Raw genomic sequence first — 22,109 nt, forward strand, 5'->3', positions numbered from 1 at the left:
GGATGCACACACACTGGAGAAGAGGAGAGAGAAAGGCTGGGAAATTGGTCTAAAATATTAATAGTGACGACCTCTAGGAAAAGATATTATGGTAAATCTTTTCTTCTCTTTTTATCTTATTTAAAAAGTTAAAAACTGTATACAAAATCTATATAAACACAAAATGGATAGTATTTTTTCAACTTCAATCTAATGTGCACTTTTTTTTCTCTTTACCTGAAAAGGCTTTGGTTTTGATTATAACACAAAAAGAATAAGTCCCCAAGAACTTAGCCTTTCTCCTGTTTTCCCAACATGCATTTCTTAGTTTCGAAGGTGAGGCCAGAAGCTCACATTTCGCCATTGTATTTGCTTTATAAAGCTGATGACACTGGTCCTTGCATAGAGAGAAACGAGAAATTAGCCGCGATTCAAGCCTGACAATGCAGGGCTGCCCAGGCACTGGCTCGAGGCCCCACTTGGCGACCCCAGGACCCAGGCCCTTGGGAAGGCAGCACTTGCTGTTCACGGAGGCAGGGGGTGGACTGGGGTCTGAGGTGCCGCCAAGGGAGTCAGGGGCTCAGCGGATACCTGCAATGTGTGGACGCCCCACGGTGGGCTCAGCTGATGAGGCGAAGCAGTGGCTGCACTGAGGGTGTCTACAGAGGCACGAGGATCTGTTTTTAAAAGTCACTGTCACTGAGGTGAAAACACACATCGCGTGCACAGTGTCATGAGCTGTAACGCATTTGGACACTTGTGGAGCCATCTCACACTTGAGACAGACATCTCTGTTGCCACTCCTGCCGCCCACCAGCTGGCAACACGGCTCAGCTTTGCTCCCCTTGAGTCCACATCGATACCCGCCCCCCACCCCCCCCCCCGCTCCTCTGCACGGTGGTCCCGTGGGGCGGCCGGGCTGCCTGGGCTCCTTTGAGGTTGGGGGCACCTGTTGGCAAGCCCGTTCCTCACATTCACGCATTCGCCTACAGAAGGACGCTGCCCTCTCCCAGCTTTTGGCGACCATGAATCCAGCTGCGGTACACGACTGCACACGCTTTTTGTGTGGACAGAGCTGTCACTGAGCAACCGAGTACTGTGCTCGGTTTCTGTGCTTGGTCTGTCGTCTCGCATGCAGCCAACCAGCCAGCATCCAGGAGCAAGAGCACCGTGCCCGAGACCCTGGAGCTCGGCCGCCATGCTCCCGCATGAAGCCCTGTGCCTGCGGTCAGCCTGGACTCTGCAGTGGGACCGCTGGGCACCTGTGAGCCTGAACAAGGCACTCATAGGGACTCGCACCCAGGGTGACCAAACTTGCAGTTTCTTTCTTGCCGCTGGGCTGAGACTCAGTTACAGGGGCCACACCACCCCCTACCCAGCTGACGGGGGCCAGGCCACCCCTGCCCAGCCGACGGAGGCCAGACCACCCCCTTCCCAGCTGGCAGGGGCCAGGTCACCCCTGCCCAGCTTACGTGGGCCAGGCCACCCCCTGCCCAGCCGATGGAGGCCAGGCCACCCCTGCCCAGCCGACGGAGGCCAGACCACCCCTGCCCAGCCGACGGAGGCCAGACCACCCCTGCCCAGCCGACGGAGGCCAGACCACCCCCTGCCCAGCCGACGGGGGCCAGGCCACCCCCTGCCCAGCCGACGGGGGCCAGGCCACCCCCTGCCCAGCTGACGGGGGCCAGACCACGCCCTGCCCAGCTGACGGGGGCCAGGCCACCCCCTGCCCAGCTGATGGGGGCCAGACCACGCCCTGCCCAGCTGACGGAGGCCAGGCCACCCCCTGCCCAGCCGACGGGGGCCAGACCACCCCCTGCCCAGCTGACGGGGGCCAGACCACGCCCTGCCCAGCTGACGGGGGCCAGGCCACCCCCTGCCCAGCTGATGGGGGCCAGACCACCCCCTGCCCAGCTGACGGGGGCCAGACCACCCCCTGCCCAGCCGACCGGGGCCAGGCCATCCCTCCCAGCCTAAGGCACCCCCTGCAGAGGGTCCAAAGCAGAGGAAAGATGCCGGCTCCTTGCCAGCCTACGACCTCTCTAATCTGTGGTGAAAGGACCTGCTGTCAGGACTGGCAGGGGCGGGGGTGTGTATCAAGAAGGGCCCTTCAAATGCAGTATGTTTGCTCAGGTCCCCCTTAAAGTTGTTTCTTAGAGAAGTATGTCCCCAGAAGTTTTAAGTTGCTATCTACATTTTTAATACAATTTTTAAAATGCAAGGGGTATAAATTCTAGAAGGCACACTGTAAATTCTGACTCTTTAAAACAAAACTAACATCACTCTTTAACACCGTCACTGGAGGGATCACCCTGACCATTTCCACAGTACCTGACGAGCTCTTCTCTCGCGGTCGGGAAACTGACTTGGTCCCATTTCCTCCCTGGCTCTGCATTTCCCCCATCCAGCTTCCAGGGGCCTTATGACACGCGATGCACTGCGGGAAGGCGCGTCACTGCCGCCCGAGCATGGTGTTCTGCTGCAGGAGCGCAAGCACATTCAGGTCTAACTCTGACGCTTCCCTACGCAGGACACTTTAAGTCAACTTTCTTCCGGACTGTGATCTCATTGCAACTCTTAACAGCTCTGCAACAAATGCGTTATAAAAACGTGACAGCTCCTAAACATAAGAGGTCACTTTCACTGGGAATGACCCCCAAATCAGATGGACGGGCAGTCCAGGGCTCAAGCAAGCAGGGCTGGCGCGTTCCCCGTGTCCCTGCACTGGCCCCCAGGAGAGCCCTTCTGGGAAAGGGAGGTGCAAAGGGGATCTGGGGAGCCTCTTCTGATGCAGGCCTCGCTGGGGACCCCCGGGAGCAGGCACGCCTCTGGGAAGGTCATGGTGTGCGCCCAAGAGGGCTGTCCTCAGGTAGCTCAATTGTGTCTGACTTATGAGGCTTCCGAGGGAATGTTTCCTCCCAAAGTTTAAGTTTGAAAAATGTCAAATCTACTGAAGACAAAATATCCACCTTTCTCCTAGATTCTTCAGTTATGGATATCCTGATTCATTTTACATCTTTCTAGGTACACACACACTTCTATTTTTCACTTCTGCCAGTTCATTTGAAAGTGTGCTGAATACGTACTGCATGATACTTTAAACCTAAACATTTCAGGCCATGACTCCAGGACATTCTCTTTTTTCTTTGCATAAGCAGGCACCAGGAATCGAACCCGGGTCTCCGGCATGGTAGGCAAGAACTTTGCCTGCTGAGCCACTGTGGCCTGCCCAGGACATTCTCTTAATTGCACTATCGTGATCATATCTGAGAAATTCAGCACTGATATAAGAATATTATCAAATATTCCATCTATACTCCAATTTCTCCACTTGTCCCCAGACGGCCTTCACAGCTTTTCCCCTCCAGGATGCAGAGGGGAAGGCACCTGGCATTCAAATGGCAGCTCTCCCTGTTCTTCCCTTGACCTGTAACTGTCCCTGATCTCTTTCTGACTTACAGCTGAAAGGGTCCAGGGCAGCTGTCTTGGGGAATAACCCACAATCTGGATTTGTCTGCTTCCTCGTGATTAATTTGGATTCAACATTTTCATCCCAGAACATCCCACGGGAGATGTGAGGTGCCCAAGTGGCACCCCAAGATGTCGCCAACGCAAAAGTACAGCCTCTGCTTGCAACTATAAGGAAGTTGGTAGGTGCCACCTCGACCCTGAACTAAATGCACACCCAGCCGAGCGAGCCTGGGGGCCAACCGCACCCCAGTCCCCATCTCGCTTGCTCTCTCTTCTCATGATCACCTAAGTGAGCAGAACTTGTTCTGATCTATAATTATTCCCACTGAATTGATGCTATAAGAACTTGTGGGTGCCTAGAAGGTACAGTCAGCATAATGAGACAAACACAATGTTTCAAAAATCCAACAACACAGATTCAGCTGGGGCAGTATACAGGTATTTCAAAAAACACTTGTAATAAATTTTAGTAAAACAACTTATGAAACACAAAATAAAACCACCATCTAAGGACTCCTCCTCAAATCCACCTCCCTTCCTTTACTTAAAAAAAGGTTTATTATCCTCTTAAGCAAGACACTGCCTCACTAACTTCTTTGAACTTCAGACTCCTGTGATTTGTTTTTTTCATGCTAATTTTTCTAAAATCCACCCATGCTGGCGTGTGTGGTGGAAGTGCCTGTGCGTCGTGGGTGGCAGTCCACTGGGGGACAGTGGCACAGCCTGGTGGCCACTTCGGCTCAAAACCAAGCAGGGGGCAGCTGGCACAGCCTGGGCTGGGTCCTCTCACAGGGAGTCTCCAGGGGTGGTGGGCTCCAAGGGCTCCTGCCGCCTGAGAAGGGAAGCAGGGGTGACAAGCTGGGGCCCAGGGGTGCCCAGTAGAGGTCCAGGCAGGGCAGGGACTGCACCGAGCCTCCAGACAAAACCCCTCCCACCTCGGCCCGCGACCCAGGTGACACTCGGCCTCTCTGGGCGCTTTGCTGCTGCGACTGTGCCTTCTTTCACAGGTGGGTCCATGCTCAGGGTAGAGTCAGGGTCCCAGGCCCGCCTACCTCACCACCAGCTGCTTCATGAGAGGCCTCTACCTTCTGCCGGGTCCCCCTGGCCACTCTCAGACCTGAGTGTCCCCTCCCTCATCCACAGAGCCCTTAGACCTGGAAGCACTCGGGCCCCTCCTGTCCCCCGCCTTAGTGTGACCCCGGCTACAAGGCAGCCAGCAGGCAGCCCCCAGGCCCGACTCCCACAGGGCTCCAGGGCAGCCCCCGTGGTCACCTCAGCTTGCCTTGGAGTCTGTCCCTGCAGAGCGCCCACAGCTCCTTTCCCTGCCGTGGCCCTGCCCTCCAGCCTTGCGTCTCCTCCCCCAGGCTCCCCACTCTTGCCCAAAGCCCAGTACCCCCTGAAAAGCCTTCCCAGAGAAACACTGTTGAGGAAGCGATGCCACCAGCCCCTGCACCATTAAAACTGACGGCCGGAAAGTAAACGTTTCTGCACATGATGTCTGCCGGCTGCGCATGGTGCAGCCAGCACGGGCCCGTCTTTCCCCGTCATGCCCCCTGCCCCGTCTCCCCGGGCCAAGCCCCCTGCCCTGTCTTCCAAGGCTGGGGCCTCTGGCCACACCCCCTGCCTCACCTCTTGCTCTGTTCTCTCAGCTGCCACCTATCAAGCTAAGGCCAAGGAAAGGCCCAGCAGACGCGAGCGCAGTGCAGGATGCTGCCCAGTGAGGGCTCCAGGGGAGAGTGTGGGAGGCCGTGGAGGATGCCAAGGTCAGCACAGAAGCAATCGATGCTCCCAGAAGGTAACTCCCACGGCCCATGGCCACCCCCCACTGCAGGCTCCATGACTGAAAGCAGAGGAGCCTTCCCCAGGGTGCCGTGGGGGGAGTGAGGCGTGTGCTAGGGCCCCCAGTTCTATCCCAGCAGTCTTTCCCCTGTGGAGGTGCTTCTCAACATCATCAGCATCCTTTCCACGGGGCCGGGGACCTGCCACCACTGATGCACTGGCCAGCAGGTCCCAACTCAGAGGTATGCAAATTCCTCACACACAGATCTGCTGTGGCAGTGGGCAAACCTCTGCCCTGCACTCTATACTGCACAGGAGCTGGACAGCACGGGGCTGGCCCTCTGCGGCGACCCACTGGCACTGGCTCCTGGCATCAGGGAGAAAAACTGTTTGGGGTCAGTGTGAGACCAATAACCCCTTCCAGAACTGTCCAAGCCCAGCAGGCTCCCTCTGCCTTCCCAGTGGTCTTCCTGAGAGCAAGTCTATCTGTGAGCGGACAGCTGCTGCTGGAGAAAGAAGACATTCAAATATGCTAAAATGCCCTCCCTGTGTTCGATACTCTAGGAAGGAGGCCTAAAAGATTAAAAATAATCTACTAATTATATGTGGATTCCAAGGAACCAACTCAAAGAACACTTTTTCAGGATAACCAAAAATTCCTTCCTTCCCTCTTTCCTTCCCTTCTTCTCTCCCATCCACCATCCACCCACCCACCTGATTGTCCATCCACCCTACCATCCACCCATCTGACTGTCCGTCCACCCATCCACCCATCTGACTGTCCAACCACCCATCCACCCATCTGACTGTCCATCCACCCTACCATCCACCCATCTGACTGTCCGTCCATCCATCCACCCATCTGACTGTCCGACCACCCATCCACCCATCTGACTGTCCATCCACCCTACCATCCACCCATCTGACTGTCCGTCCATCCATCCACCCATCTGACTGTCCGTCCACCCATCCACCCACCTGATTGTCCGTCCATCCATCCACCCATCTGACTGTCCGTCCACCCATCCACCCATCTGATTGTCCATCCACCCTACCATCCACCCATCTGACTGTCCGTCCACCCATCCACCCATCTGACTGTCCGACCACCCATCCACCCATCTGACTGTCCATCCACCCTACCATCCACCCATCTGACTGTCCGTCCATCCATCCACCCATCTGACTGTCCGTCCACCCATCCACCCATCTGACTGTCCGTCCACCCATCCACCCACCTGATTGTCCGTCCATCCATCCACCCATCTGACTGTCCGTCCACCCATCCACCCATCTGACTGTCCGTCCACCCATCCACCCACCTGACTGTCCATCCATCCATCCACCCATCTGACTGTCCATCCACCCATCCACCCATCTGACTGTCCATCCACCCTACCATCCACCCATCTGACTGTCCGTCCACCCATCCACCCATCCGACTGTCTGTCCACCCATCCACCCACCTGACTGTCCGTCCATCCATCCACCCATCTGACTGTCCATCCACCCATCCACCCATCTGACTGTCCGTCCACCCATCCACCCATCTGACTGTCCGTCCATCCATCCACCCATCTGACTGTCCGTCCATCCATCCACCCATCTGACTGTCCGTCCATCCATCCACCCATCTGACTGTCCATCCATCCGTCCATCCTTCCCTCCCACATAGCTGCCCACACGGCCTCCCATGTGTGCTGGACGCCATGAGCACACCAGCACGCACAGCAGAGCAGGTCTGCAGTGAGAGGTGCTGGAGAAAAGCCACACTGGCCGATGGAGAGGGAGGGGTCGAGGGGGGGCCTGGGTTCCTGATTTGTGTAGGGTATCTCTGTCATTACCAAGTCAGGAAACATTGGGGAGAGAGTCTACAAACAGGACTGAGGACTGGAAACAAAGGATATAGAGATCCAACAGCAAACCCCCAAACACCTTGCGAGCGGCCCCCCAGACATCAGCAAGGTGGCTGTGTTACTCACAGCAGGCCTTTCCAGCCCTCGACTGGGCCCTCCTCACTCCCAAGGCCAGCATAGCCTGGACGAGCCTGGGGCTGAGGCTGCCCGGCCGACAGCCAATGTGAGGCAGCAGGCGCGCAAAGGGGGAAGGAGGGGTGCCGGAGACAGGCATGCTGGCGGCAGCGCTCGGGACACAGCCAAGCCCGGACCTGAGGCAGCAGCACCCCTGGGGCTGTCCGGGTGACATCACGGGTGATGGCATAATGCAGCGATTGTTGTCCTCATGCCCTGCTGAAGGGCCAGGAGGAAGGGCTGCATCGGTTATGGCGCTTTCAGGAAGAGGGCAGGCAGGGAATGAGAGTCTGCCTAACATTTTAAATTAAACAAAATCCTATTTCTGAGGCTTAAAGGACAAACTTCAGTTTTTGGGTAAACTCACTTACAGGAACCACCTTACTTTTCATGAGGCTGAGAAATGTGAATATGTCCTTATTAATAAACTCCAACCTCATCAGCATCTGGAATTAGCAAGAGGTCTAAACATCGGAAAGGAGGAGGTAAAACCATCACTATTTGCAAATGATAGATTTATACACTGCTAACGCCACGGGACTCATTATAACCAAAATGCTGCTATAAAAACAGACTTCAGTTGAAAGGAATAAGATGAAGACTGCACACTGAAATAAACAGTCTTCAGAATTAGTTAGAAAGAACCAAAATAATAGGTTTATTTCTTTCTTCCTTGATACTTGCACAGTGAGTGTTTCAGGCTGCTGGCGGCTCACCTCCGTGTGGCCCTGTAGGGTCCAGCTGCTGGCGGCTCACCTCCGTGTGGTCCTGTAGGGTCCAGCTGCTGGTGGCTCACCTCCGTGTGCTCCTGTAGGGTCCAGCTGCTGGCGGCTCACCTCCGTGTGGCCCTGTAGGGTCCAGCTGCTGGCGGCTCACCTCCGTGTGGCTCTGTAGGGTCCAGCTGCTGGCGGCTCACCTCCGTGTGGTCCTGTAGGGTCCAGCTGCTGGCGGCTCACCTCCGTGTGGCCCTGTAGGGTCCAGCTGCTGGCGGCTCACCTCCGTGTGGTCCTGCAGGGTCCAGCTGCTGTTGGCACACCTCCGTGTGGTCCTGTAGGGTCCAGCTGCTGGCGGCTCACCTCCGTGTGGCCCTGTAGGGTCCAGCTGCTGTTGGCACACCTCTGTGTGGTCATCCGGAGCCCAGCTGGTTGGAAACTCAGTTCCAAGTGCTAAATAGGTGGCCTAGGCTGTTGCTAGTTCTGTCATCTTCAACGTATGGGTTCTGAGGCTGCTCCACTTATCAGCTCTCCAGCTGGCAAAGTGGGGGAAAACCGAAAGTTCAAGACTAGGGATTCTGTAAAAACTAAGTAGGATGCGAGCTGCCAAGATTCCTTTGGCTCACAGTCCACTGGAAAGTGCTTAGTGACAGTGAAAAAGAGGACACGCTGTCCACCCGTGTTCAGGCAGCCACAGGGAATGGGTTTAAGTGCACAGCTGGGAGTATTTTGCCATATCACCAAGTAAACCCACAGTAACAGAAGATATGAGAGGGGAGAAGCCCCCATTATATTTTAATGAAAAAGATGAAATACGTGATCATAAACTGCCTAAGAAATAAATAAAACCTCTTTGAGAAGTTCCCATTGCATTTGCAATGAAAAAGATGAAATACCTAATCATAAACTGCAGAAGAAATAAACAAGACCTCTTTGAGGAAACTCAGAACATCCTGAAGGACATAAGAACAGAGCTGGACACAAAGGAAAGGGGTAAAATTATCTCTATCAGGTTATATGATTTTACATAGAGAAGCCTGTAAAGAATCCCTAAAAATACTATTAGAGCTAATAAACAAGTTATTAGAGCTAATAAACAAGTTATCAATATTTCAGGATTCAAGATCAACACATATAATTCAGCTGAATTTTTATATACTTGCAATGAATAATTCAAAATGAAATTACGGAAATAATTCCATTTTTAATAGCATCAGATATGATTACATAGTTAAGAAAAATTTAAACAAAGGAGGATATGACTTTCCAATAAAAAATACAAAACATTGTTGAATCAAAATAAATAAAATCTAAATAAGGAAATTTTTCATGTTCATGCATTGGGCAACTTATTGTTAATGTGGCAATACTTCCCAGACTGATCTATGAGTCTATACAATTTCTGCAAAATCCCTCCATCCCTGTGCCCATGTCCTACCCACAGAGCAGCGTCTGATGACCAGACCGCCGTGGCAGTGACATCACACCAGTGCTGAGTCCAGGCCTTAAGAGGTCGTAGAGCCTCGGCCACCATGTGACGCCCGAGCCTGCCTGCTGGAGCAAGGGGCCCCATGGAACAGAAATGACCATGGCGCCGGTCTGCAGGCAGATGCCGCCAACCGCAGCACGTGGATGACCCGGCTGAGACCCACAGTGGAACCCTGCAGCTGAGCTGAGCTCTAACTGCTGCCCTGTAGAATTGGGGCAAATTAAATCCTGGTTGAGTTAAACTACTACACGTAAGTGAAGACCCATCGTCCACAGGCCCCTGCATGTCCCCCAAAAAGGGCATCGGAGTGTTCTTAGTGGGGAATGCTACATCGCAGGCCATTAAAGATAGGGCGCGCGCTGGTTCAAAACTATCGTGTACCCCAGAAAAGCCACGCCCTTCAATCTCATTCAGTATTGCTGGGTGGAGCTTTTTTATTGTTTCCAAGGAGATGTGACCCACCCAATTGTGGGTGGTAACTTTTGATGAGATGGTTCCCATGGAGATGTGTCTCCACCTACTCTAGGTGGTCACTTACTGGAGCCCTTTAAGAGGAAACCACTGTGGAAAAAGCTGAGTGCTGACACAGCCAGAGACCTCTGGAGATGCAGAAAGAGCCGTTGGGGAAGCCTTGTAAAATAGGAGAAAGCCAGCAGATGCCACCACGTGCCTTTCAGGTGTTCCAGACCATGTTGGCCTTTCTTGAGTCAAGGTATCTTTCTCTGGATGCCTTAGTTTGGATGTTTTTATAGCCTTGGAACTGTAAACTTGCAACTTAATAAATTCCCTTTCTAAAAGCCATTCCATTTCTGGTATATTGCATACCAGCAGCTTTAACAAACTAAAAGATGGTGGCACTCCCAAAGGGTGCCAGTTCCAGCCGCCTGCTGCCCCCTTGGAAGGCTGCCTGAGGGCTGGGACCCCAGGGCTGGGGCTGTGCGGTGGGGAAGAGAGGAGTGCCCAGGGACTGGAAAAGCATTTCAGGGTAGCACAGATCACAGGGTATAGAACCAACGCCTCCCCAACTAACAGGATTCCAGATGCAGATGTGCCACGGGGGAAAGAGCCATCAGAAATGCAAGTTCCCCACTGCCCAAAAGGGTACAAAGCAGGAGCCAGGGGAACAAGTTCAAGAAGTGAGTGCCCATGCAATGGGCCAGGGGCTGCACTGGCCCTTAAACCGCTCCCCTGCCCAGGGCTAAGGTCCACACTGAAGTCCCTCCTGAGAGTCAAGGGGATGGCCCGCTGCAGAGGCCAGCTCCCTGCTGCTGTGAGGACGCCACAGAGTCCCTACGAGGGCATCCTGGCCAGACAGACATGTCGGGGACTAAAGGGAGGGGTTGGCCTCAGCTATCCTATGGGCGTGGGATACCCTCTGCCCTGTGTGGGTGCTGTGACCCTGCCACCCTGAGGGTCAGCGTCTTGTGTTACAGGCAGGAGCTGGGGACTCATTCCCTGTCCAGGATGCAGCAAGCACGGCCCCATCTCTACCTGGTCACCCCGACTCGCCCCGCCATCCCTGCCCTCCGCCAGCCACTGCCCGTGCCACCCACCTCGGTTGCCTTTAGGAGGGTGTGACGTGCCCCACACGAAACACTCAACTGTGGTTGTGAGGACCACACACGACGCTGCTCCTTCCTCCCTTTCATGTCCTAAGGTTGGGTCCTTGCTCTGGGCCCCCACAAAGGTGGGGGACCCCGGGAAGTTGGAGGCTAGTTCGGCCCCCCTTTTGTGCACCCCTACAAGGAGACCTGCTCCTGCTCTGAGGTCAGCTTTTCCCACAGCTCCCGGCACTGGACGAGTGTCCCCCTGCCTCAGGCCCCCCTGCCTGCCTCCCGCCCTCCTCTCGAAGCTGCACAGGATTTGTAAGCCGAGGTAGAGCCGTCGTGCCAAACTTCTCCTCACTTCAGTTCCTTGAGGAGTGAATTTACTCCCTTCTTGGGCGTGTCCTTTCCTCCTGCTTTCCTCAAATCCCCAACTGCTCACACCAAACCCAAGGTCTGTTCTCTCACTTCCGTCCCGCAGGCGAGGACTGACCGCGGCACAGGGCCAGCACTTGGCTGGCTGCCCAGGCACGCGTGTCCCCTCCCGGGGGACAAGGGCTCCAGACCTTGGGGGAGAAGTTGACAAACAGGAGAACTCCAGAAGGGAAAGGTCTCAGCTCTAGGAGCTAGTGCTGTTTTCATTCTTTTTAGAAGGGAAATCCTCTCTCTACGGCCCCTTCTGGTGTCCCTGCTTGGGGACAGTACGGCGGCAGAGCCAGCTGCCTCAGGAAAGGCTGGTTCCCACAACTTCTCTTCCTAGCAAGTGAGAAAAGTCAGTCTGTTGCTGTCTACCCCTCCCTGTCCCCAGCACCTCGACCTAGGCAGCCGGACACAGAGCAGCTCGGGCGTGGCAAGCGGAGAGCCGCGGTCTGGGCGCGGCGTGCCGGGCCATCTGGGGGGACGGGCATTCCTTACCGTACCTCCTGTCCTTCCTGCCCCCTGGTCTCCTCTGGACCCCGGGCGGCCGTGGTCCTGGGGCCGAGCAGATGGTGGCCCCCTGCCCAGTGGTGACACGTGGTGGCCAGCCAGTAGGACACAGGGCAGAGTGAGGACAGCCGAGTGACCACTCAGCCCAGCTCTGCCGTGGTAGCCACCTCCCCAAAACACAAATAGCCCTTGGCTGCAGAGCAAGCCTGGAATTACAAGGCAAAGGGCCCTGCCGAAATCCTTTCTGAGAGTGTGGCTGGAGTGGACGTGTGTGCGTTGGCCGGGCAGGTGACGGGTAAGAGTCCTGGGCACAGGTGGCAGAAGATTGGTGAAGTAACAGTCGACTTCCAGTGGAACAACAGCAAATCGGGGTAGGGCTTAGGGAGAGTTCGAGGTTCGCTGCCCTCTCAGAGCCCCAGTTCCCAGGCAGGCTCACTGGCCCTCCCCACGGCCAGCTCAGATCCGGCCTCCCTGAGCCCTGCCCCCTCCCGGCCCGACCCCCTGCACCAGGCGGAGGCTGCTCGCAGCCACAGAGGGTTCACATGAGAACATCTCCAGCTCTCCTGCCCTCTCACAGCTGATTTTAAACAAAGCTCAGTGTTCCGATCTCATGGAAAATGTGCTTCTGCCTTTAACAAACACGTTAGATAAGCTATTACTGTCACTGCACCAGCATAAACTATTCCAACCCGCCCAGCCCTGCTCTGCCCTCTCCTATTTGCAAATTGTTTCATTTGTGGGGCATGTCTGCCCTGTCCCAGGCCTGGGGCTGGGGACATGAGGACAAAAAAGACAACCCTTCCTCCCACAGGATGGGGTGGGGATGGGAGTCCAGGGGACAGACGCCAGGAGATGGGAGTCCAGGGGACGGAGGCCAGGGGACGGGACAGCAGGGCACGGGAGTCCAGGGGACAGAGGCCAGCGGATGGGAGTCCAGGGGACGGAGGCCAGGGGACGGGAGTCCAGGGGACAGAGGCCAGGGGACAGGAGAGGAGGGGACGGAAGTCCAGGGGATGGAGGCCAAGGGATGGGAGTCCAGGGGACGGAGGCCAGGGGACGGGAGTCCAGGGGACAGGAGAGGAGGGGACGGAAGTCCAGGGGATGGAGGCCAAGGGATGGGAGAACAGGGGATGGAGGCCAGGGGATGGGAGAACAGGGCATGGAGGCCAGGGGATGGAGTCCAGGGGACAGAGGCCAGGGGACGGGAGTCCAGGGGACGGAGGCCAGGGGATGGGACAGCAGGGGACGGGAGTCCAGGGGATGGAGGCCAGGGGATGGGAGTCCAGGGGACAGAGGCCAGGGGACAGGAGAGGAGGGGACAGGAGTCCAGGGGACAGAGGCCAAGGGATGGGAGAACAGGGGACAGGAGTCCGGGGACGGAGGCCAGGGGATGGGAGAACAGGGTATGGAGGCCAGGGGATGGGAGTCCAGGGCACAGGAGTCCAGGGGACGGGAGTCCAGGAATCAGAGGCCAGGGGACAGGAGTCCAGGGGATGGGAGTCCAGGGGATAGAGGCCAGGGGATGGGAGTCCAGGGGACAGGAGTCCAGGGGACGGGAGTCCAGGAATCAGAGGCCAGGGGACAGGAGTCCAGGGGACGGAGGCCAGGGGACGGGAGTCCAGGGGACAGAGGCCAGGGGATGGGAGAACAGGGCATGGAAGCCAGGGGACGGGAGTCCAGGGATCGGAGGCCAGGGGACGGGAGTCCAGGGGACAGAGGCCAGGGGATGGGAGAACAGGGCATGGAGGCCAGGGGACGGGAGTCCAGGGATCGGAGTCCAGGGGATGGGAGTCCAGGGGACAGAGGCCAGGGGACGGGAGAACAGGAGACAGGAGGCCAAGGGATGGAGAGCAGGGGATGAGAGAGCACGGGATGGGAGTCCAGGAGACGGGGGCCATCCCGCAGACATGCAGTGCAGCCCTGTCAGATGAATGCCCAGTGACGTGTGACAATTTAAGACGCAGAAGAGGAGGGCGAGTTGCGTGGAGGCAACGGGTGCCCAGAGGGTGCCACAGTGATAGTTAAAAAGCGGCCACGAAAGCTGTCTCTCTATGAGGGAAGTTGGGGGCAGGGGAGGCCAGAAGTTATGAAAATTATCCGTAGCAGCTCATAAGACGGGGAGATGACACACATCTAACATTTAAAACTAGGCTTAGCTAAGGCAGATGAGGAGGCCCCCGCTGTGCCCAGGACCGGTCCCCACGTCTGTCTCTCCGTGGAGCCCCAGGTCTGGGGTGGCCTGCTCGGGTCGCACATCCAGAGCCTGGCAGTGCCCATCAGACCGCGGCCTCACTACATGCCTGTGGGAGGAGGAAGGAGGGAGGAGGGAAGATGCTTTCGGGGACAGGTAGGCTGGGGTCCTGCAGCCACTGTGTGCTCCATGGGGCAGCCCCAGTCCGTGGACACGGCCTCGCCCACGAGCAGTGCCAGGAGTGTGCCCTGGACCTCAGTGCCAGCCTCAGCAGCCCTTGGGAAGGGCACGGCCTGCCCAGGACCCTCAGAGACAGAGACGCCGAGTGATCAGGGACCTCCCGCCAGCCCCTCCTGATGGGCACGAAGAACTGTGCTCGCACAGGGACACCGTCTCCCCTGTTAGACGCAGACCATGACACTGCCCGCTCCCTGCAGTGGGCGGCCGGGATGCAGCATCCCCGGCTCCCAGCTAAGCTACCGCACCAGGCAGGAGCGGTTTTATTTCCCCAGGGGAAGCCTATGTTCCCTTCTCACTTCAGGCAGGGCTGCAGCGAGGACTCCTGCCCAAGCCCGGCACTCTGAGAGGCCACCCGGATACTGAGGGATGGACACCCACGGGCAGCTGCCGGCAAAGTGGCCAAGCTTCCAGCTGCCCTGTGGAGCTGACGTCCAGCGCCTGCATCCCGCCACCCGGCCCGGCCCTCCGTCGGCCTTAGAGAGATGGACGTGAAGGGACCCCAAGTGGCAGAGCGCAGGAAGACCCACCCAAGCCCGCCTGGGCCATAGTTCACAGACCTTGCACCCTCCTGTAGGGGGGTGGCCACTGCTTGCCACGTCAGCTCCCTGCTCCAGCCAGGGCCAAGGCAGCGTCACCCTGAGAGCTGAGCAACCCATATGCCCTCTCCTCTCCGTCCCCGAAACCGGGGTCCCCCTGCCCCTGTGGCCCTGGGAGAGCAAAGAACGGGGTCGTCAGAGGGTAGGGCACGGGGACTGAGCCAGCATAGGCTCTCCGGTCGCTTTTTAAGGCCTTACCCACAGGAAAGGTGAACACGCATCTGCCACCAGCTCTGAAAAGCAAAGTGAAACAACAGATGTCCCTTCCAGGGAGGCAGGTTGGAATTCTGCACCCCAAAACCTAACCCAGCAGTTCCACACGAAGGAATCTAAAGAACCCCCGAGAAGTCAGGAAGGCAAGGGCGCACAGGACGCGCAGGCAGGCAGGGTCACGGACGGTGCTGGGAAACCTGGGCTTCCCCAAGGCCCCGGGAGTCGACCGACTGCGTGAACAGTGCAGTCCCACTGCGGAGGTGGCCCGAAAAGGCGCCGTGGGAAGCCGAGTTTTACGAGTCCCTGTGATGAGGAAGGCAGAGGATGTATTGCTAGGTGAAAAAACATGACTGCAAAAAGTATGTAAACACTCTGTAATCATACACACACCCGCCCTCGCCCCCAGGCATATGCACACTCACCCACACACACTGGGAAAAAGCCAAAACATCCACGGGAGTAAACTCCGGGCAGTGAAATAATATGTGTTCTTTTTTTCTGGTTTTCCTCTAATTTCATGCAATGTGGACTAACAACCACTGTTACAATTGTGAATAAATGTTACTAAGAACTTCGAAAAGGCGTCAGCGTCATGGACAGCAGGTGGGGATGAGGGGCACTCACCCATCCTCGGCCACTCCTGGTGTCCAGGCCGCTGGTCCCATGTAGACCTGGACCCCTGGCAGTGCCTCCTCCCCCTGGGTGAGCAGCTACCCCAGCACACCACCCTCCTCTTCCCAGGAAAGAGCTTCCTGGAGGCGTGGTGGGGGTGGGGAGTGTGCCCAGGGGCCCAGGTCTGCATGCAGGAGGTAGGGAGTGTGCTCGGGGCCCAGGCCTGCAGGCAGGGTGGGGAGTGTGCCCAGGGGCCCAGGTCTGCATGCAGGAGGTAGGGAGTGTGCCCGGGGCCCAGGCCTGCAGGCAGGGTGGGGAGTGTGCCCGGGGGCCAGGCCTGCAGGCAGGGGGGGGGGGAGTGTGCCCAGGGGCCCAGGCCTGCGGTGGGGGGGGGGGGGGGAGTGTGCCCAGGAGCCCAGGCCTGCAGGCAGGGGCTGCAGAGGCTCTGCCCAGTCAGGACAGAGTGTGGAGTCGCTGCAATTCTCGTTTTAGGGATTTTTTCTTAGACCAAATGAAACTGAAAAGTGAGATCAGAGCTGCTTGGCTCTGTGTGGGGATTCAATTAAAAGGCCAATAAAAGACACTTCCTGATTCCATTTATGGAATTTATGTTTGGGGAAACCTGCCCATAGCATTTACCACGCACATCAATCTTTCAAAAATGGAAAAGAAGCTTTTATCTTTTGGCCAATTACTTAGCAGTAAATTTGAAACATTAAGACATATTTAACTGCTTTTCATTTTTAATGACTTCTAATTGGCATATAAACCCCAAGCCCTCCCTCTCACGTTTGTCGCAGCTGTTGGAAGCTGCAATGGGATGGAAGGCTTGTGCCCACAGCATCTGCAGAGCTGTGCCCTCGTCCCGGTACCTCTGGGAAATGCACACCAGAATTCCTGCCACCAGAAGCCCATGGTGTGACGGTCTCTCTCCCCAGCTGCTCCTTCTGTTTCCTGTCTTCACGCCCGTATTCCTGTTACACTGATTTTCCAAAATTCCAACCTACACACAAAAACCATGCCCAATGACAATGCGAACCAAGACAATAACGTAACTATTTCAGAAAAGACATTTCTAACGCAAATCCTTTTTTTGAATTATAAGTGTACGGAGTGGGCACTTCTCCCCTAAGCACTATCCGTTTCACGAGCACTTTTTATGGCTTTGTGACAAGCAGGTTGAAACACGTGGGGCCATGGCCGTGAAACACAACAGGGCACTGGGAGCTGATGCTCGAGCAGACAAAGACTGGGGCATAATCCAAGCTTTGTTCACTTGACTGTGTCAGAGACTCTGAACCACACACCTCCCACTTCTCCCCGCGCCCTTTGCTTCCCCACTGCAGCTCTGCTGAAATGAACCCTGTCGGTGGCAGGAGCTCCTGGACCCATGCTTGTCGCCGTCCTGCCTTCCCGAACCCCTGCCCACCCCTGGGCCGCCCCGCGGCCCCTCCTCCCTCCCTGGTCTGGCTCCCATGTGCTTCCCACCAGGACGCTGAGGGACCCCGGGGACAGCGTGCAGCTGCCTCAGGACGCACAATCCGGGAACCTGGACTTCCATTTGTCCTGTACGGAAGGACCCATCGAGGACGTGGCCCAGCAAAGCAAGAGGGACACCATCGAGGAGGAAGACATGGATTTATGATGACGAAAACTGGCCCAGGGTGTGGCGAAAAGAAGCCCCAGGGTGCCGCCTGAAGGAAGGGGGTGGGGGCTGGTCTACACGACACTGGGAGGGCAGGGGACTGACCCCAAGGACAAAGTGGAATGTGTTCAACGGAGGAGCTTTTGGTTCTGAAGAAGGAATATGTCCCGTCTGTCAAAAATAAGATGAAGGAAAAGTTTTCAAGCAATAAAAATGCTAAGCAAGGAAACTGTGCTCTAAATGTAAATAAACGAACGCAAGGCCCGGTTTTCTGCCATTTGTCCTTTGAGCAGCACAGATTTGGTGACTGGGGTCACAGTTCCTTCTCTGTGGCTTCTGCAGCAACTAATTTTTAAAAATGTTACCCTGAACGCAAATTCTTGATTTTTATTTTATTGTGAACACAAAAGAAGCACAGAGGACTCAATTACAATGACAGAACAGAGTACAGGTGCTATAAGCCCAAATTATCTTGCATAGTTGGAAGCTGATATTTTTGACTAAAAGTGATGAAACAAAAAATAAAATTTTAAATACCTTAAAGTTTTAAGGGAACTAGTACAATAACTAAAAATAATATAACTTAAGAACCTCAGTGGCAGCTTTGGGGGACGGGAGAGAGGTAGAAAAACTGAGTGAACCCCTCATCAACTGGGAAGTTTTGTCCAGTTACTCACTGAGGACCCTGAAATCCTGACTCATGCCTGGCGTATGGCAGGCGCTCAGGGAAGTGGACGGAACCGAACCTCATCACCGAGTCAGGGACAGGGACGCCCATCGTTCCTGGGGCTGAGGGCGGGCTCCGAGGGGCCGCCCAGGGGTGGGGGACCGTGGGACACCTTTGCCTTTCACTCCACATCGCGCTGCCTGATTCTCTTAAACCAGTGCATGTTACCATTTTTAAAATAATAAGGTGAAACCATTCTAACACGTGGACTCACACTGATGAGGGAAGAGCGTCATCTTTAACGCTGGAAGGTGATGCTTTCCTAACGCCCTGCAGAGTGTGCAGTCCGGCCGGTGGGCTGCATCTCCCGCCCAGGAGGGTCCCTCCAGGCTGCGGCGGCCTGTCCCTGGGCAGGGGGGCCTGTGCTGCCGGCAGGGCAGGCGGGGTCTAGAACACGCCTCCCGGACCCACTTCTGCTTCCACACTAGTTTGGGAAATTCTACATATCCCCCACTCCCCACGACAGGCTAGAAGACACTGGAAATGCCGTCGGAAGGACTGAGAAGCTCCACAGGAGAGAAGGCGATTTTAGCTGCTTCCTTCTCCGCGTGCTCAGGGAAGCTCCGCCCACTCTATTCACAAGTGTCACTAATTCAGACTTCCTTTCCCTTGCACACTCCGTGTTAGCAAGGTTTAGACTGCCCCCCCGCACGTGCGTATGTGCATGTGTGCGCGTGCGCGCGCGCGCACACACACACACACACACACACACACTCCTGCTTCCTTGTGACGGGCAGGGCTGAGATCCAAATCTCAGACGTGGCTATAAGTCACTGACGTTCAATCAGCTACTGCTATAATTTCAAGTAAGATTTTTCCCATCCCAGTTTGTTTTTCTACAGGAAACAGAGGGCTAACCACATGTTCACTAGGATGGAGGAGGAACTTACCCGCAAGGGTCACTGGAAGGGTGGAAGGCGTCCCACTGGCCGGCACCGCTCCTGGGCCTGCAGGGAGGCGGGAAATGGCCAGGGGAGGACTGCGGCTTCTGCGACCAGCTGACCTCAGATACCACAGACCGGCTGCTAAGACGTCTTTCTCCTCTTTCTTAGTGGCAGGAATTTCTTGCACGTGGGGGAAATGCCTGAGGCCACCCATGATAACTTCAGTAGGAGGATACCATTTACAACTGCTTAGGATACGAGGCGAGAGAAGGACGGCTCTCCCTGGCTTCAGCCACAACTGGCTTCCTGTCCCTGTGTGCCCAGCAGAGGGGTGCAGCGGCGGCCTGGGGCCCAAAGGACATGCACGGTGGCTCTGCGGCCCGCGGGGAGGGGCCGGGGCTGCGGGACCAGAGTCTCTCCCTGCCTCAACTGCCTCGGTGACGCAATGGGGCAACCGGGCTGAACGAGGATGGATAAAACATCCCCCACCCCCGCAGCCAAGGACCGCCTGCACCCCCGCCCCCTTTCCCTCTCCAAACTCTCCTGCACTTTCTGCTCAACGGAGAAGTCATTCTGTCCGGGGGGGCTTGGGTCCTCGGCAGGGCTGCCCCGCCTCACACGCTGCCTGGAACTCCAAGGGACAAGGCGGCTCCCTCCCTCGGCAGCCAGCCCTCCCTGGCCCTGCACACCACACACCAGCCTCAGCGCTGCAAATCTCTGTAAATGGGATCAGCCACCTGACGTAAACAAAGTGTCCAGGAGGCGACCTCAGGGCCATCTTCCACGGGGTGGGGCTCCGGCCCCTGCCCAGGCTGAGCCACTGCCCCCCCCTCACCAATGCCAATGATCGAGCCAAGGGAAAGTTCCAGATAGGAGAAAGAGGTCCTGCCCATACATGTGCATGCTGAGGAGGGTGTGTGGGTGTGCCGGGTAGAAGCTCAGGGCATGGTGGGCAGGGAGGGGCCTGCGCCCCACCCCGGACAGCAGAGCCGCACCCAGGCGGAGGCTCGGGGCTTCCCCAGGCCTGGCGTGGGTCTCTCACCCATGCCCACAGGGGCTGCCAGCGGCTGCTGTACCACGTGACCCCTGCAGGGACGGACAGATGGCGCCGAGGGGCAGACCCGGGACGACTGGGCATCGCGGATGCTTGTGGGGTCTGGACTTTCCCAGTAAGAGCCGGCGGGGACTCAGACTGTACACCACCCACTTCCCTCCATCCGTGGAAACAACCTGCTTCCTGCTCCTTCCACAGACCACCGTGAAATCAGCCCCCCACCTCGCTGCACCCCTGGAGACGTGAGAAGCACGAGTAAGAAGACAGACTGGAAGCCGCCCTCTCGGGGCGCCCTCACCGCCTCTGCACGCCTTCCCCTCCATCCTTTTCAGACACTCATCGAGCACCTACTGTATGCCATGTGACGCAGGGTGAGACCCCCACCCTTCTTCAGAAAGTTCCAGATGAAGGGCATTTGCCAATCCCCCAGGGCGTTGGTGAAGTGGGGACCCCACGACAGACCTGCTTCCCCGCCCAGGAGCACCTCACCTGAGTGGGGCAGAAAGTTCACCAAGACGCAGGAACAGGAGGGGCCAGGGGAGGAGGGAGGGAGCTGCGAGGACAGCCACCCCACCCCAACGCAGAACCGCCCACAGCCCGCTCACCAGTAGAAGTAATAGGCCAAGGCCACGGCCACCAGCACAGCACACACCCCCGAGAACAGGCAGGCCGAGTAGCTGGCCAGCATGTTTGGGTCCAGTCCCGGAGCTTTTAGTGGTCAGTGAGGAGGGGACGGTGGGAGGGCCGTGTGCACTCCAGCCAGGAGGATGAGGGTGAGAATGCAAACGCAGCAGATTGGCAGCCTTCTCAGCGGGGTGGGCGCCCTCCAGCCAGGAGGTCAGCTCCAGCAGGCTAGGGGAAGCTGCAGGTGCCCCTGCCCGCCCCGCTGAGCGGCCAGCCCCTAATCCAATAAGCAGCTCAGGGCCGAGGAGCTGCCCGGCACAGGCAGTCAGGGGTGTGGGTCGGGGGCGTGGCAGGCAGGTCACCGGGGCGCTGAGCCTGGGCTGAAGGCTGAGAGCTGCACTCCCTTTCCTCCCTGAGGTGGCCCTGACCCTGGGGGTCTCGGCGCTGGGTGGGGCGAGGCAGGCACTGTGCTCAGGGCTTGGCAGGGATGCTCTGTAAGGCCCCGGGGTGATGAGAGGCCCCTGCACTCAGTAGTGGGGTCCCAGGACCCCTGTTCAGCAGCCCGGGGGCGGTTCCGCGCTCAGACCACTTCCATGAGCGCGTGCTCAGGCCCGGCCGTGCAGGGGCGCCCTGTGTGCAGAGCTGGGGGTAACGGCTCTGTTCCCCTGCTCTCCAGGCCGCCTCAAGGTGTGCTCAACTCGACACGGTCCGCCTCGCAGTCTCCCAGGCCAGAAACTTCGGAATCTGCAAGGGTTGCGGTTCCTGGGGCTGAGCAAGGGACAGGCCACACTGGTTAGAAGAGGTGGCAGGGGGCCCAGGGCCAGGAGCTCACTGCGGAGGGGCCACCACAGGCCAGCAGGCATGGGGAGGTGACTGCATCTCCAGGCCGGCTGGAGGCTACTCCAGCCAGGGCATTTCCTCAAAGTGACCAAGTTGCGTAGGGACAAGATGAAGGACAAGATTCGGGCATTCTCCCTGGCACTGGACGCAAAACACCCCGTTCCCCAGCACGTCAGCCCAGCCGCTGCCCAGCCCGGGCGGCCTGGCACAGCCAAGAACCTTCTGCTGCCTCAAACACAGCCGGACCCGCCCCTGGGCATGGAAGGAGGGTATCTGAGACCCCAAACGTGACATCGCCTCCTGAAGATGCCCCGTTGCTCCCTCTCAGAGCCCATGAAGATGCAGACACAGCAGAGACCCCACAGCCTCCCCTTGGCCCCGGGATGACCCCTCCCCATCACACCACAGCCTGGTGACCGACCAACCACTGCTGGGCAGCACCTGGGTTGGGGGGTCAGGTGCAGGCTCGGGGGACGCGGGGCGGGGGGTCAGGTGCTGGGGTCATTTACAGAGCTGAGCTCTGCAGGAAGAATATCTGTGAACTCAAGAGT

General features: G+C 57.2%; 1 protein-coding gene and 1 long non-coding RNA gene across 13 annotated transcripts in view; one reads left to right on the forward strand and one right to left on the reverse strand.

Annotated features, from left to right (window-relative positions):
• The window catches only part of AGPAT3 (1-acylglycerol-3-phosphate O-acyltransferase 3), a 130,124-nt gene that overhangs the window by 38,967 nt on the left and 69,048 nt on the right, over positions 1 to 22,109 (reverse strand). Inside the window, exons 1-2 of one of the 12 annotated variants that reach the window (XM_077119122.1) lie at positions 20,446 to 20,559; positions 19,047 to 19,103 (exon numbers count right to left, since the gene is read on the reverse strand). The exons of 4 other annotated variants lie outside the window; for them this stretch is intronic. The gene's annotated coding sequence lies outside the window, so the exon portion shown is untranslated. 7 more of the 12 variants (XM_077119125.1, XM_077119121.1, XM_077119123.1 and 4 more) reach the window with 7 other exon arrangements.
• On the forward strand, positions 7,481 to 11,244 carry LOC143648745 (uncharacterized). Its single transcript, XR_013158755.1, has 3 exons — positions 7,481 to 7,744; positions 9,417 to 9,711; positions 9,988 to 11,244. It is a non-coding gene; the product is annotated as an uncharacterized LOC143648745 (long non-coding RNA).

The sequence above is a fragment of the Tamandua tetradactyla genome, chromosome 10 (genome assembly GCF_023851605.1).
Source record: "Tamandua tetradactyla isolate mTamTet1 chromosome 10, mTamTet1.pri, whole genome shotgun sequence".
Classification (NCBI taxonomy): domain Eukaryota; kingdom Metazoa; phylum Chordata; class Mammalia; order Pilosa; family Myrmecophagidae; genus Tamandua; species Tamandua tetradactyla.